At 32.9% G+C, this 17,624-nt stretch overlaps 1 long non-coding RNA gene across 1 annotated transcript; it reads right to left on the bottom strand.

The window, feature by feature from the left end:
• Positions 1 to 1,884: 1,884 nt before the first annotated feature.
• On the bottom strand, positions 1,885 to 7,084 carry LOC308614446. Its single transcript, XR_014015395.1, has 4 exons — positions 5,913 to 7,084; positions 5,411 to 5,525; positions 4,691 to 4,845; positions 1,885 to 2,981 (listed from the first exon to the last, which is right to left on the bottom strand). It is a non-coding gene; the product is annotated as an uncharacterized lncRNA (long non-coding RNA).
• Positions 7,085 to 17,624: the final 10,540 nt, after the last annotated feature.

The following is a 17,624-nucleotide window of genomic DNA, read 5'->3' as shown; positions in this document are numbered from 1 at the left end:
GACACAGAGGCCAGATGTGGGATAATTAAAAAAAAAAAAAAAACTCAGTAATGTAGTGGATATCCATCTTTATCCATAGGATAAAGAAAATATCTATGAGTCTACATTGAAATGAATAACTGAAAAACTGAATGGAGAAGAATGGATAGCTCCAAATAATTGGATCACTCCAATAAATAAAATGTAGGATTGACAGAATTTTTTTAAAATCATGATTTGACAGGAAACCTCAATAAATGCTAAAATTAGCATATGCAACTATGATAAGAAACAGTACTTGCGTTATCTTTCCCAAAAGATACTTATTAATTACAACACTAAGTAAGCAAAGTAACATTGATAGTCATAAGGCACTATCAACATTATGTGATCCCTAGTGATGAACTGAGAACTACAACATTTCTGTAGTATTCTTGCCAAAAGTATATAACCTCAAACTCAAAGAAAAAAATCAAACAAACCTATACTGAGAGACATTCATGGCTAAAATATTTGTAGATCCTTCGAGTGTCAAAATCATGAAAAGGAGACTTTGACAACTATATGTAATGTTGGATCTCACTTTAGATGTATAAAACAATCAGTTAATAGTAGTACATCAATAGATGTCTCCTGTTTTAGATAACTGTATCCTGCATAAGTAAGATGTTAATATAAGAAGCTGGGAAATATTAAAAACCCAAATGAACAACAACAAAAGAAACCTATGTACTACTTTTGCTACATTTTTGTAGGTACAAGGTTATATCAAAATAGAATTAAAAATGAAATAATGCTAATATTTCTTAATTGTTTTCAGTCCACTTCATGAAAAAATACTCAAAACAGTTTTGATAGAGCCAATAAACCAAATATAAAATTCCAACAAAAATAGAACAAAATAAAGCTCTTTGTTTAGGATTATCTTTTCAGAAAGTGCAATTAAAATTATAATGACTATAATAGGGCAGAATATAATAGAAAAATGAACAAAATTTAGTTCACATAGACACTGGATGTAAAACGTTCATTTTTAGAAAAATTCAATTTTTAGTCTAATCAATAATTATAATGGCAAATATATCAACTGTAAAACGAGACATTTTATTAAACCTGTCACCAAATCTGGTGAAAAATCCTTAATTAAAGAGAGAAAAATTCCTAAAATGACCCAGAAGTACTTACAAATTGTGAAAAAAAAACCATAATTTTGGAATTTTGATGAAACTGCATTTAAAAAGTATACAAATGGCTTTGCTACATCAATATGAAAATAAACTAGGTATACAATCCCCATCATTACATTAAGAAAACTATGAAATGCCTGGGAATTAACTTAAAAAAACTAAACTAGCAGTATCCCAACATAACAATTTGATAAAAAAAATAGAAAGACATACCTTGCTGTTTGATAGGAAGACTCAATTTTAAAGAGATCTATTCTCTCCTAATTAATCTATTAAATTTGTTGCAAATGAAATAAAAACTGCATTATTTTTTCCAACTTGCAAAGTAATTTTAAGCGTCAACTGAGAGAAAAAATGCAAGTACAGACAGGGAATATTCTGAAAGAGAAGAGAAATGAGATAGAACTCAATGGAAGAGATAAGACTCAACAGTAATTTTAAAGTATCAATAGAAGGTAAGGCAAACCAATAAATAGAAATGCAGTCAATTATATGTCAGAATTTCTATATGATTATGGTAGAATTAAAAATAAGTGGTAACTACTTAGGTTAAGGTGAGTAATTTGACTATGTAATGCTTTAAAACTACAGTAATGATTAATGGAAAGAGAAATAACATAACAAAATATTTGATGCAAAAAAGAAAATACAGACCAAGAAATGATACTAATACAAACGTGTTTTTTAAGAAAAACACAAAACTCAAAAGGCATAAAGCACATGATTATATTTTAATACACAACCAAAATACAAAACACCATAGTAAACTGATGGCAATAAAATATGGTACTTCATTTGCACTGCATGACAAATGGTTAACATCCTTAATAAAAAATGAGTTCTTAGAAACCAGTAACAAAGACATTGATATATCAATGGAATGGGAAAAAAAAAACAGAAGAAAATGAAATAACACAAATGACTAGTAAGGATTAATCATATATGAAGATGACAGAGCTGAACAGTAACAAAAGAAAAGCAATTTCTTTGTAATACCATATTACCAAAGATTAAAAATGTAACATTTGTACAGTTTTAGGAAATATACCCACATAAACACTGGGGAACAAGATTGATGAAGTCCTGTCTGTATAGTAGGGAAAACTAGTTTGGACTCAAAACTATAAATTTTGGATACCCTTAGTCCTAGCAGTTCCAATTCACTGGAATTATTTCAACAAATTAGTTGGATAAATTTACAATTTATATATAAACCATGTTTACTGTGTAGAAAATTTGTAGCTAGTATATAGACCCCCCAAAAATAACTTGCATATTAATTTATCAATACACCCAAAAGGATGTGCACAAAATTTCATTAATAGTAGATAACACAGAGGTGGCAGAATTAGAAGAGGAAAAAAGGCATTTAAGTAAAATATTATACTTCACAAATTTCCATGTCCTTTGAAATCTTGAAAAAGATGATTTTTTATGAGTCAATTTTAAATTTCCCTGTGATAAATGAAAATTTTTAAAATGTGCACCTAATACTTATGGGAGCACTGTAATGAAGCCTTGAAATTATACCATCCTGAGCTTCTCTGTGTAATAATGCCTCCATCATTCAAGCTCCTGAGATTTAGTCCAATGGCAACAATGAAAACAGTCAACATGCCTGGTTACAGTTCTCTCCAATATCACCCTTTAGGTCACTTTGAATCTTCAGCCTTCTCAGCCTGTTTTTGTGATCTACAGGGAGTGTCCATTGCAACACATCAATGAGGAATTTCTGTACATTATGAAGACTGTCTTTGGTTTTACTGAAGATGGTGGCAGAAGCAATGGCATCAGTTTTTCCTATTCAGTCATCACCTGAGAGGACACATTAGGGAAAAAAAAGGGAAAAATTTAGTAGCATACTTCATGATGCAACAGCTATTCTATTATGAAGAAATAACAGGTGGATCAAAATTCATTTTGGAATTTTCTAACAATGAGAAACCTGATATTGGGGGTCTTTCTTCTTACATCTTGCTAAATGGACTGATCCTTCAAACTTTCTCTTCATGTTGTCTGTGTTTCTTTTTTACTATGTATGGTTTCTTGTATCTCCAGATCACTCACTCATGATATCATGCAATCTACATACATTTCCGTATAAGAAACATAACAATGCTTAAACACTGCAATGAAAATAACCAAGGAGCTTAGTCCATTTGACAAGAAAAGCAGTAACTATATTAAAGATATAGAGACTACAACGGAACTTAGGAAAAGATTTGGCTCCTGACCCATTCATTATTCCAGGGTCCATCAAAATTGCTGAGTAGGTACCTCCCAAAAAACCATTAATCTTCTATTTAGCTATGATTTATCCTGAGGAAAAAAGAAACATTTTCTGATTAAAACTTTCACTTTCAATGTTATCCCATGGACAGCAGGTAGGCAATGAAGGTCTCTGAGAAAGAATGTCTAAGGAATTTGTCAGCATTCACTCTTCATAGCACATCCCATGAATTATTAACCTTCCTGTGGGGTACAGTAAAAAATGAAGGGAAAAACTCCTGGTGTGTTAAGAGCAGGGATTCAGTATGTGTTATAACATTATTGATTTCATCAACAACTGTCTCCACTCATTCTTTTTTTTAACAGTTCCATAGCTTTTGTAGTTCTAAGATTGTACGTTTTGGTATCAACATATTGCACCTGGGCCTTTTTCCTTTTGCATTCCCCAAACTGACTTAATCCAAAAACCATGCACTTTTAACTTCTTATCTTTTGCCTAATTTACTCCCCAAATCACAAAACAATTCAGTAAGACTTTATTTTATGCCAGGCAATGAATAAGACATTTGTCGGAAATTATCTGCAAGGGATTCTGAGTGTGAGAGAAGTGGAATTCTGAAAATCAAGGACCACCCCTCCCAAAAAGAAAACAAAACAAAAACTACTGAAGCACCACATTGGTAGCTCTTACCTACTGTGCCTTCTTTCATCTGGTTTTACAAGCTGTCTGGGCCTGCAGTCACCTTGGCACTATCTCACCATGTTATGGAATTTCGGTTGGCCATATGGCACCATTAGCCAACAGAATATGGCATAAAAGATGCTACATGACTTCTGAAACTAGTTCAGAAAGGCCATGCCACTTTCACAAGGCTCCCTAACACGTATTTTTATGACTCATGTGGGAACCTGGCTGTGTGAAGGTACTCTAGTTGAAAGCCTCAGCTAAGCCCAACCTTCCAAGTCATCTAAAACCAGTGCCAGACGTGAGTGAAAAAGTATCCAGAGGACTCCAGTGGTCTGAATCACTCTCAATTACTGGATTGGGTCTTCCCAATTGATCCCACAGACATTCTAACACTGTCAGAAATTTTCACTCACAGAATCCATGGAAATAACACAATAATGTATTATCCATAACTAAGTTTTAGGATAATTTGTTACTCATATGTTATCCTGAACAATATCCACTAGCTGCCACCAAAATCCACCAAGCTTAAGAAAAGCAGAATAATCAATTCCTGTCTATCAAAGTGCCCCTCCCTGAATCAAATGAGCACTCAAAGTGTCCTTACACAATCGTCATCGCCAAGGGGTTCTCCTGGGCCCAGGGATGGATGGGAGTGATGAACACTTGAAAAGAGGAATACTGCAACAAGTCTCATGGTACCAATTATTGAGATTAAAAACAAAGATGGCAAAAGTGTCTTTTCTTGGAACTATCATCTCCCTATAGGGAAAAACAAGAAACATTATAAGGTAAAATATATAGCATTCTGACCAAACACTGAAGTAGCAGGTAAATGGAGGCTCATGTTGAACTTTGTTACAATTTCAGTTAAGGCTTAGTAACAGTTCCTCATTAATCAATCCCATAGCTAATTCAACTCTCCAAGTTCAACATGACTTTATTACTACTACTCTTCTATATCAGTATATTTTTTAGGTTGCCATGAACTTCTCTCTTTATCATACCACAAAACTACACATGCAAAAATAGTTGGTCTATTCTCTAATTTATAATTATTAAAATATTGATCATTTCCTTTATAATATTAGTTATCATGTTTAGTCATAAGTAAATTAATTGAAGGAAGGCATAAGTAACCACCTACATTATTCATGGACTCCATCTTTAATAAAATTATATTTTAAAATAACTGGTTTACTTATTTTCTCAGGAATGTTTGTAACTCAAAGGTACTCAAGAACAAAGTCTTCCCCCAGTGTTATTTTCCTGAACCTAGCCAAAATCTCATCCTAATACAGCATGTCTTGATCCAGAACCTTCTTACCTATGGTTTACAGTTGAGATTTATAAATTAAGGAACTTCACAGGAAGAATGTTCCTGACGATGTCAGACATCCTCAGGTTATCTTCATGTTATGTCTTTCTTTCATCATGTTCACCTGAGAAGTATACAATATTTGACTTTAGAACTGACAGGAATAGTGAATGGAAATAATTAAACTAGCAAATATGACTGCCCAAACAGACTTTTTTTTTTTTTTACTTTTTCACCTTTTCAGAGTACCTTTAGCACAAACATTGAGACTACTGAAACATCTTTTATGCCAATTCTGAATAATCTAAAAAGCCATAAAGACCTATTTGAAATCCTTCTGACAGACTCAACTACCGTAAAACAATCCATTCTCCAATTATGCCCATTACTAAGAGTAATTCGAGTTTAGCCCAAGAGATTCCTCCCCCTTACAATATGCCACAAATATGGCACTGCCTTATAAAATTACCCTTTGTGTTTGTCAACCCAAATATAACTGTTTAGCACCTACCTCAAATGCCATCTTCTCCCTTCTTTCCATGGATAGTCCAATATTCTGTTTCACTGTGTAAGACTCTTTGCCGCACTAGCACTAGTATCTAAGTCACACGCTCTTCATGATCACTCAAAAACTATTTGTAACAGTCACTGGGAATACAAAGTTGGATACAACAGCCCAAAACTCCCGAGATGTCAATAGGTAACGATGAAGACAGGCACAAATTGGTTGTATCTTTAAAATTTCCTCTGCTGTTTAAATGTTGCTTCTGAAATACCTTTAAAGTTTTAAAGGCAGAAAGTGGCAGCATACCTTCTTTTCTGATCTTTTTACACAGTAATGTTAAAATTTTGTCATGTTTTTCCAGACAACTTTCTATTCAATAATTCACATTTGCATTTTAGATTGTCATGTAGCAATACACAAATATATAAACAATGTTTTAGTATTTAACTTACACATGTACAAAAATTTCAAAAAGAATGCTAAAATAATCACTATTGTAGTAACACTAATGAGTAAGCATTACTTAACTCCATTATCATGTCTGAATAATCCCATTCCCAAGGAACATTAGCCATTAATATTTCAAATAGAAAAACCGGAGGCATATGGACACATCTCAGCACACAAAATTAGTTGATATTTGTACAAAAATGACAATTTAAAAAATCAATTTAAAACACCCTTCAATATCAGAATACTTTTTCAGTGTTTGAATAATATTCGTATGAATTAGCTATCATTACAGTGGTTCTTTTAATAATGTGTATTTCATACATTCAAATTATTTGTTATACTTGATCTATAACATACTTTCTTCTATATGGATTTGAGAGTAGGACATAAAATCCCATCAGCAGATTACATCATTTCAAAAATTTTACACTCAACTTTCTATTGTCATTGCCAAACTGTTGTTCAAAAAGATGTACTGATTGATAATACTGGATAGGATTCTAAGAAATTTCCATTATTTACATTATAGGCAACTGAGAATACTTTTGACATTGGTTACATACAAATTAACTGCTCTCCAGAAAATTTTCAAAAGCTCTCAGAAAAATAAAATATTCATAATCATGGAAATTCTGTTCTCATACAGATGTATATATGTAAACATTAAAAAAATCCATGCTGGTTAAACATTTTATATAAAAATTAACATTCATTTAGATATAACATGAAGTGGGCTTCTACACGTTTAAGCTTACAACTGAAATACTATTTCCATTAAAAAAAAACAAGTAAAGCAATAAGCTAATAAATGAGAAAGAACACTATCATGTCTATACCCCTAAAACTAATTCTACATATGTACATGCATATACATTAATAATATGCATGCATATGCATATACATATATAAATTTGCAAACAGTAAGTTTTCATAGCATAGCAAAATAACCATTACTTCAGCAATGTTATATAACTATGAATATACCTGCAGTTTAAAATGACAATTCCCTTCTCATGTCTTCCTTTTTCTTCCTAAAGATGAAAATAAACCCCATGGGCATTTTTCTTTGTTTGTCAAAAGTATACAATCTAATCTTTTCTTATAACATGAGAACCTAAAAATCTGAAGATATGGAGACAATCTGTGTACCCCTATCCCCAAAAACCCACTACATAAACACCATGTTACAAAGCCCTAAAAGGCCAATTACTAGTTACCTATTACACTGCTAAAACATTTATAGAAGCCACCTCATGATACTTTACAATGAGATATTTACAAATTTGTACTTCGTGAAATTCCATGCATCTAGAAAAACTAATTTTTAAATGATAAATTTACTGTTATTTACAAGGTTGTCTTGAATGTTGTCATGCAGTCCAATTAAACACAAAACTGTATAATTCAAAGAGAATAAAATCTCCTCTGATTAAAATATGTAATGCCCTATCAGCAACACAACTACAAATTATGACTTGGCTTTTTTAATGTATAAAAATCCAAGCACTGGGCTTCCCTGGTGGCGCAGTGGTTGAGAGTCCGCCTGCCGATGCAGGGGACGCGGGTTCGTGCCCCGGTCTGGGAAGATCCCACATGCCGCAGAGCGGCTAGGCCCGTGAGCCATGGCTGCTGAGCCTGCGCATCCGGAGCCTGTGCTCTGCAAGGGGAGAGGCCACAACAGTGAGAGGCCCGCCTACCGCAAAAAAAAAAAAAAAAAAAAAAAAAAAAAAAAAAAATCCAAGCACTAAACAATGATTAAAATGTAAAATTTGCTTTTAGATGAGAATGCAAAAGTGAAAAAATACCCTTTTAACTTTTGCTTTCCCATAACTCAACAGATCCCGAAATATGTATACAGCTCAAGAAATCCACAGTTCCATCAATTTCACTGCTGAGACATAAGAAAACAATGAAACTTTACAGTGAATTATTTACAAAATTATACTTTGTGAGACTCTATACATCTAGAAAGTCTAGATGATAAAAATTAAAAACTCGTATCTGCCTATTTACAAAGTTGTCTTGAATATTGTCATGCAACCAAGGGAACACATACAGAACTGTGTATAGTTCCAGGAGGTAGTATAAAATCTCTCTGACAAAGCCATTTATTAATTTGAATATTAAGGGGGAAAAAAAAGAAAACAAAGTAAAAAAAAATACAAGGGGAGGGATGAGTAGTTGGAGCAAAGAGGATTTCTAGGGCCATTAAAATATGATGACAATGAATACGTGTGATTATATGTTTTGCCTAAACCCACAGAATGTACAACACCAAGAGTTAACCATAATATAAACTACAGACATTGGGTGATTTATGATGTGATGTGTCAATATGGGCTCATGAATTATAAAAAATGTACCATGCTGATGGGGGAATGTGATAATAGGGGTGGATTATACATGTGCTGGGTTGATAATGGGGGAGGGATTATGCATGTGTTGGGGCAGGGGGCATATGGGAAATCTCTGTGCCTTCCCCTCAATTTTTCTGTGAACTTAAAACTGCCCTTAATAAAAAGTCTTAATAAATAATAATAATATAAATGAACTATATCAGGAATCTCGGTACATTCAGAAACACCAAATGAATTTACATGGTGTAAGTTTTAAATATACATACTTGATACAATGTCAAATTCTTCTATATGAGAACAGGGTAAATGCATAATCTTGTCAACATTTCCTCTTAACAACCAAACTAATATGATAAATTTTGCATAGCTCCAAGAGCCTGTTTGTCAACTTCATTGCCATGTTGATTTTAAAAGACAACAGTATCAATACTAAAACATTTACAATGAAAGTTTTTACAAAATTATACTTTTTGAGACTCTCAGTACATCTAGAAATACCAGATGTTTAAAACTAAATTATTTCTCTTATCCCTTACTTACAAAATTGTCTTGGTTATTGCCATGTAACAAATGAACACAGAAACATTTCTATAAAATGTTCTTTAGAAAAATGAATTTCATCATGAACCTCAGCACATCTGGGAAAATAAGTTATACCTACATGTCCAACAAATAGAGGTAAAATTATATGTATATCAGAAATGTCTATATCTAGATAGAACATGTGCTTGTAATGTAATTACATACATAGAAGTCTAAATGTCACTCAGCTAAGTGAGACTTAGTGTACCATTTCATTTCTACAAGAATAAAAAAGCTTATGTGCTATTAATTTTAGGTAAATATATGTTCAAAACTATGACAGAAATTTCTGCACATCTATTGAATTATATGGTATAAAAAATGAACATCTGATTACATGCACACAACTACCTAATAATTCCCTCCCTCCCATACATACCAAGTATAAACACATAGGGGTCATGTAACACTTCTATTGGTAACAGACATTTTTCACCATTAGTTCAACATTAATATATTAATTGTGTGTATATGTGTGTATGGAGAGGGAGTTCCTAAATACCTAGGAAGTTGTTATAGAAGAGCTTGTCTGTTCAACACACAGCAAATGCTTCCCTGCTCTGTCCCAACATTTAAAACTCAAAAATTTGATTGGAATAAGAAAAACTGTACAAGTTTACATATTTAAAAATATGAATGGCAATGATTTCTACACTTTAAACAAAGAATGTCTAATTACAAAACCTCAAGAACATAAAAACAAAAACCCTCAAAAATCAAGCCTAATTAATGAAGATGCTCACTCTACTATATCTATGATCAATGATTACAACTTTAACATTTAAGTGAAAAGGTATTTCCAAAATTGACAGTAATTATATATCCAAAATTACTTCATGAAATAACACGTATCTTCTATACAGAAAACAAAGTAATAATACAATCCCGAGCAACCAAATATATCCCAAATAGACATGGTTTAGCAATTCAATTTACCAAAATAGTGTTTTCACCTTTGTCTATCAGTTTGGTACTCACAAAATATAAGCCTACTCAGCAAATCCTAGGCAGATGTCATTTAAAAAAAACAAAACCAACATTTGTTTACCACATATCTAGCAGCCTCACAGTATCCTCCAGCAACTAAATAAAGTTCATAAACTAAAACTTCCTATATCATCTGCCCTCAAAGCTAAATGATAATTGTTTAGGCCAAAAAATAATTCCATTCTATGACTTTTAATATCACTAGTTTTATAAAACACATACGTGCATGTATTCATGTGTGTGTATATGTATACATATGTAGTAGATGTTAAGAAATCCCTATAAATCAAGGACTAAAAGTTTAAAGCAAAACTATTATACATTCTATTTTATTAACAACCATCTATAAAAACACCCCTTTAGCTGCTCAATTATTTGCTAAGATAGTCTGATAATTAGCAAAAATTTTCACTCTATATAGTTAATATTTTATAAAACATGCAGAAATTATAGCTCATATACCTAAAAAACATATAATAATGGTGTCTACTATATACACATAATACAAAAACATTCCTTTGGTCAGCCCACTATTTAATGAACTCAGGTGTGATATACCATCACTAACATCATCCATAAAAATTTACAAATTGCCTATACAACTAGAAATAAGTACTTTAAAACAACAATTCACTATTTTCATTAAAAGTCAAATTCCACTCACAAATGAAAACTTTTCTAACCTATGCTATTTTACCACATGTGGAGCTTTCTATAAGATATACAAAGAGCTGTGTTCTATTTGTACACAAATATATCTGAAAACTATAAATAAAGGCAGTCCAGTGATGTTTTCACCATAATGAATCCTGTCATGAAACAATTATATATTTATATTAAATATTACACAATGTATTTCTCACAACCTAAAAATTGAGTCTAGTGATCCAATGAACACAATGAGAGGCTAAATGGAACATTTTTTTTTGGCAAACAAAAATATTTCTATCCTATTAGATTGGTATGTATTTACAATGAGGTTTATACATGTAGAAAATTAGAGGTTAAAAAAAAAGAAAAAGAAAATTAGAGGTTAAACAAGAAAACATTATAACATTGTTTATAACAAACTGTTTAACAATTTCTACCAGAAATGAATTAATACTGATAGGCGATTCCACTGGCAAAACGAAAAAAATTCTACCTGTGTTTAATATTAGAATATTCATAAAATATATGTAGATGCCCAACATATCTGAGCATGGAGTAAAGCCCGGATGCTGTTTAAGAACTGTCTCTGTGCATATGCATATAAACACACAACCCTCCAAAACCCCCTAATTTTCTATCTCCTAAATTAGCTTTTATTTACCTAATACAAAGCGGTCTAGAAATTCCTCAGTAACTAACATTATATTCTAGTAACTGAAGTGCCCAAAATGTCACCCACCTCTATGCCTGATAAGATGGTACAGCACAGTAGTCTTTCTATTATATACAAAGCAATAAAAAACACCCACTCAACCCTGATCATACAAGTGTTCATAGAAGCTCTTCTCCTGTGCAAAAATTCCATCATAAGGCAATCTCATACCATACAAATTTTAACATAAAAATCATTTACAGGATAACATCTACAACCAGATAGAGCACCCTTAATAAAATTTCTTAGGTAACAACTGTATACAGAACAATCCCCCTCCCCCAAAAAACCCACCACAATAATCCAATCAAATGATTTCAAACGTACATCATTCAGAGTTATTCTAACAATCCTTATTTCTATAATCATGTATTAAAAATAATTCTTCTACATATATTAGCAAACTCTTTGTTAGCATTTGCAATACATTAAGGAATATCACAAAGCAATTATATTTGGTTATTTCATACACAGTATTCTCAAAATGCATATAAACAGTAATTAGTGCCTTCCTTTGCTTTTATGATTGATGTATTAAACATTCCCATGTCCTTCTCTTTTCTGCTATCCATAAGCAATACAGAATTGTGTATAGCTTACAAAATGTCCTCAGAATCCCTTTCTTAAGTCTTTTCCAGAAGATAATTTTACCAAACATGTTTTTAGAAACTTCCTTAGGAAACAGGCTATATTATTACAACATTCATCTTAAAAAGTATCTAAAAATAATATTTGTTTATAAATGTAGGCCTCTGTACTTGAGTATTAGATTCCAAAAGATTAAGCAAAGAAAGAATAAAATACAATAAACTATTACATGTTGAATTTCATTCTCTTCATCTCCTAACATTCAATGAACAGTTCACACATGTTCATCATTCACTGAGTATTTTAATTTCAATACCATTACCCAAACACAATTTTTCTAAGTATTTAAATAAATTTGTAAGGTACACATATCCAGTTAATTAGTTAATGGGATTAGATTTCAAGTTGTTTTAAAATGCTGTGGGGGAAAATAAGGTTTATCACATATGCATACAAATGCCACATATATAGGGCTTTTTACTGGTAACTTTCGAAGGCAAGTTGATATTCCATGGCAAGGAAAATATTCCACCCCACCAATCCCAAGATTGCCAATGAAATGCAAATATAAAAGAGCCAAGATGAAGTACAGGCCAGTATAAATTTCTATTTTGTCTGTAATTTTAGAGCTGGTGCAGCTTCCAGCTAAACTCAAGATCTGTTGTCCTTCCCTTCCTATCCACATATTCCTACAGGGTTAGCTTATGTTTACTTGAGTTTGTACAGACTAGCCAATACTTCAAGTTTTACCCAGCTGAAATAATTTTCAATTCAGTAGATACCCTTCACACACTTGAATCTTGGGGAGAGAAACCTGGAATGAGAGATGCTGTCCTGATGCTGTTGGATCAGGCAAATCAATACAGATTAAAAGATCTAGAAAATGTCTCTACAGGAGGGCCCTGGCCCAAAACCCCTTAAATTGGTATGAGGTGTAGACTTCCGTAGCAGTCCGTAAGTACAATTGTTCAGGATACTCCAGAAAAATCTGTTCAACTATGTTAACAGAAAAACGGTTTGCGAAACTACCCTAAAATCATCCTGGGTTGCAATCACATTGTATCTTGCTGTGCAAATTTCTTGAGATTCTTATGGACCAAAGGGTAAGAGGAAAGGAGTGTCTAAATTTTATGAATCCAAATGTTCAGCCACTAGAACTGGAAAATTTCCAGTTTTGACAGTGGCAAAAGATGGTGTAAATATTATCAGTTTATATAATCTTTGTCCTCTTCTCTGATTATTGCTTAATTCTAACACTTCTAAAACATGTCAACCGCAGATTTATGAAGGACATGATGTGGTTTCGTCATCTTTCCCAAAGACTGCTATGGCAGACAGATCAATTAGAGAATCTGAAGCTAGAAGTAAGGGGACCAGTTAGAAGTTTCAGTATGAAAGGTAGCTCCAAAACAGCCATCTATATTGGAGTATCTATTGTGCAAAAAGATTCTAAGTTTCTGGATGAAATCCTTTGTCCATCTTTCTTAGGCTCCATTCATGTCCATGAATGATAGCCAATCACCTTCTAGTTGACATCATGTTTCAAATCTCTGTAAAATTGATAGTGAAATATATATTACACAATGATTTTAAAAGGATGTTTATGAATTTGAGATATTTCCCATTTATTTGCTATTATTTTCTTTGAATTATCTTTCAAAAACAAGTATTCAAAGTCTTTTCATTTACAATGAGTTGTAGGACAATGTTTAAGGTGCATTATAAAAACCAAGAGAATAAATAATCAATATATCTTGCCAACCTAAATAATATCACAGATGAATTTTCACATACTTTTATGTGGTCAAGTACTCTGTTAGCCACTAATAAGTAAACTCTGTTGTATATGCCTCAACAACTATGCCCTCTTGATTTCTAAGAGGTATGCTCTAGAAATAAACTCAAATAAAGATATGTCTTTTGTTTCTATACATGAAGATTTATTCTCCAGTGAGCTAGACTAAACAGGGAAAGGTGTCCCGTAAGAAGAGACAACAATTTCTCTTTCCACCAAAGCCCCAAATCGAAATTTGGCACTCTCACATAAGTGAGTTGAAGGCAGTACCATCCAGGGAATTTCCTGGCGGCCCAGTGATTAGGGCTCCACACTTTCACTACTGAGGGCCTGGTTTCAATCCCTGGTCTGGGAACTAAGATCCCATAAGCCACACAGTGCAGGCGGTGGGGCAGGGGAGAAAGTACCACCCAATTCCCTGCTTCCAGGCTGTGGCACAATAGACTTCCTTGTTTCTTGACTCAACCCTTACAAAAAAAAAAAAAAAAACAGAAAATAAAGGTTAAACTGGAAGCCAAATTTTGCCTATACTATAAGGCAAATTTCTTGTACCTTTTGTTCATTCATGTGTTGATTCTACCAGTAATTAAGACAACAATGTAACAAAAATTACTATCCATCAAAAACCTACTAGATGCCAACTTTTATGACAGGCCTTGGAAAAACAACAGTCATAATGACACCAAGACCTCTAGTGAACCATTAATGTTTTATTCTCCTATCTATGCACATTCTTGTAATCATTTTTCCAAAACTTGTCATGTTATAATCTTAGGCAAACAAAAATATTATTCAGTAACTCAAGGCTTTTATAAAAGTTTCTTCATTGTGACTTCAGCGATTTTGGGGGGTGGCATATTTGTATTGTCACTTTGGGCCATAATTCACTCTTTTAGTAGAGAAAACGCCCCGTCTAAAATTCAAATCCAGTGTCTAGCCAAGTTCTCTAGAGAGCGTTACACATTATGCAAAAGATAATTAGAAAAATATAATGCCTGAATTTTCTGCCATCCTACAAAAGAAAAATTGGTATCACTGCAATAACTTATTCTCATAGTAATCATATCACAATTTTTAAAAATCCTCTGTGATTTCTTATTTTATTCAGTCCAAGCCATGGAAATGAAGTCTCCTTGTTTCAAGTCTGGGTTCATTCTTCAGTTGCTATGGCATGGGGAATGACTCTGTTTTGACTCATATTTTATATTCTTTACCACTTATAAACCTAGAGGAATCCCAACTAAAGTGACTAATTTTCAGATTTCATAAGTAAAGTGGACAGTTCTTTATAACACTAACACTACAGAGAACCATCATTAGAAAACAATACTAGATTTCAATAACCAATATGGCCAACAGATATTTATTTACTGCTAAGCTATAACATATTTGATGAAATTTCCCCAGAAAACAGGACACCTGGAAGTCTATTGGTATTGCCAGTTTATGGTCCACTTAAAATGACCCAGAAGTGGATGCTTAAAATAAAATGTATATGCCTAAATGCAAAGTAATTCAAGTTATGCATAGTTCAGTGACTGAAACAGAATATAAACTGGATAAACCTTACCCTATAAGTATAAGTAATAGGTAGAAGTTACCACATCTAGGAAATCAACACACTATTCACTGAGATCATATCTACTCTTAGAAATATTTGTTAAAACATCTACGGCTTCCTAGAAATTTTTGTTTATTGGTCATTTTTATGACTGAAGGGCAGAAGTCACAGAAACAAGGTTTCTTCATCTACCATTTGAGAAGTTGAATGAAGTATCCTGTAGCAAAAACCCAGCAGCTCCCCTGTACTAAAGGCTCCTATTCACTGCTGGCAAAAATGGACTGGCCATGTGAACACCTGAAGCTGTATATTAACATTCACATCTAGAACAAACATAACTGGATTTCAAATACTGCTCTTCTAGTAGGCCTTCACCATGTAACTAAGCAAGAGAGGTACTCTCACCCCTATGAACTCAAACAGCACTGTATTTCCACTTTCCAACAAAAGTGACTAAAATGTATCCCTATAAATATATTGTAAACTTCATGACAAAGTATTTATGTATCCCTATAAATACATCGTAAACTTCATGACAAAGTATTTAGTTTTTCTGAAACACATCCTGGTATACACTAAATAGCTATTCCCAGATAAGGGTCAAACTGACTACTGAGACTACTGAGTATTAAGAGTATGAAATTAGATATTAGATAGCCCTAGATTCTAATTTCAGATATTTCACTAAAAGAAGTAACTGTAAAGTATCTAATAACATTTAAAAAAATCAGTAATGTCATATTTCTTAAACATTTACTCTGTGAGAGGCTCTGAACGCACTGACCAACTGCAGGCAACTGAAGGGAAAAAAAAAACAAAAAAAAACTATCCTTAAACACCAACATCCCTCTGAGGGCACTTACCACACTCATTGCGTTTCATATGTGTTCCATAAATATTCTTTCTGGACAAAGCTTAGACACCTAGAACCCTGTCATTCAATGTTTGATCCAAGAAGTGGCAGCTTCCTTTTTATATGTCTTTGTTTCCATCTCGCCACCTATGTGCCTTCTGAGATCCAAGGGTGAGCTCCCATTTTTGCTTTGAACAGTGTGTGTGGGCACACACACACACATATATGTATATATATGTATATATAAAAAAAGAAAAAAGAGAAAATAATTAGCTCAGAAAAATCTATGAAAAGAAAAAAAGGGTTGTTTGAAGAACTGGCAAAATGTATGACTACACCTGCCATTTCTAGCTATTCAGTTTTCACATGTCAAGCCAACATTTTCTACCAAGAATAATGTCCTCTGAAAAGTCTATTGAGGCACATTGACTGGATTTCAGAGTGTCCTTTTAAGCTCAAATTTTGAAATCATCATATTCAGACAAGGTCCTGTGTCATCATAAACCTAGCCAAGGCCTCTGCAATACACTCTTACTTTTTTCTTTAAACAAGGTTATTTTACCTTGTGGTTTGGTCCACAAAAGGAGTGGTTTGTTTCTGTCCTAAAGGCAGCTCATATGACTTTTAGCCTCGTTGCAACACTACTGGGTAGGATCCACAATGACATTTCAGAAAATTCAGTGACCAAATTCTCTCTTCCTTTGGCACTGCATATGACTGAAAAGGTTTCAAGACCAAAAAGAAAAACAAACCATGAAAACATGCATTGCTTTATTTTAAGAAAATAAAAATGCTGAACATTATTATATTTATGGCCAGTCCCAAGGGAATTAGAATGCAAAGATGAGTAAAACAGAATCTGGCAATGTATCATAAACTGAATACCATGTATCTGAAAATTTCATGATACAGTAGAGGCTTATAACTGACTCAGTAAAAGTTTTATTTGAAATTAGTACAATAAAGTGTTTCTTTCTGATCTTTATAAGATTTTGAAAATTCTAGACAAGTACTACCATTTTCACATAATTCCGTAAATAGGGAGATGCTGATCAAAGGCAATAAACTTTCAATTATAAGATGAATAAGTTCTAGGGACCTAATGTACAGCATGGTGACTAGTTACCAATATTACATTGTATACTAAAAATATGCTAAGATGGGAGATCTTAAATATTC

The sequence above is a fragment of the Mesoplodon bidens genome (assembly GCF_964165515.1).
Source record: "Mesoplodon bidens genome assembly, chromosome: 3".
NCBI lineage: Eukaryota > Metazoa > Chordata > Mammalia > Artiodactyla > Ziphiidae > Mesoplodon > Mesoplodon bidens.
This window is presented reverse-complemented; position numbering and strand designations above follow the sequence as displayed.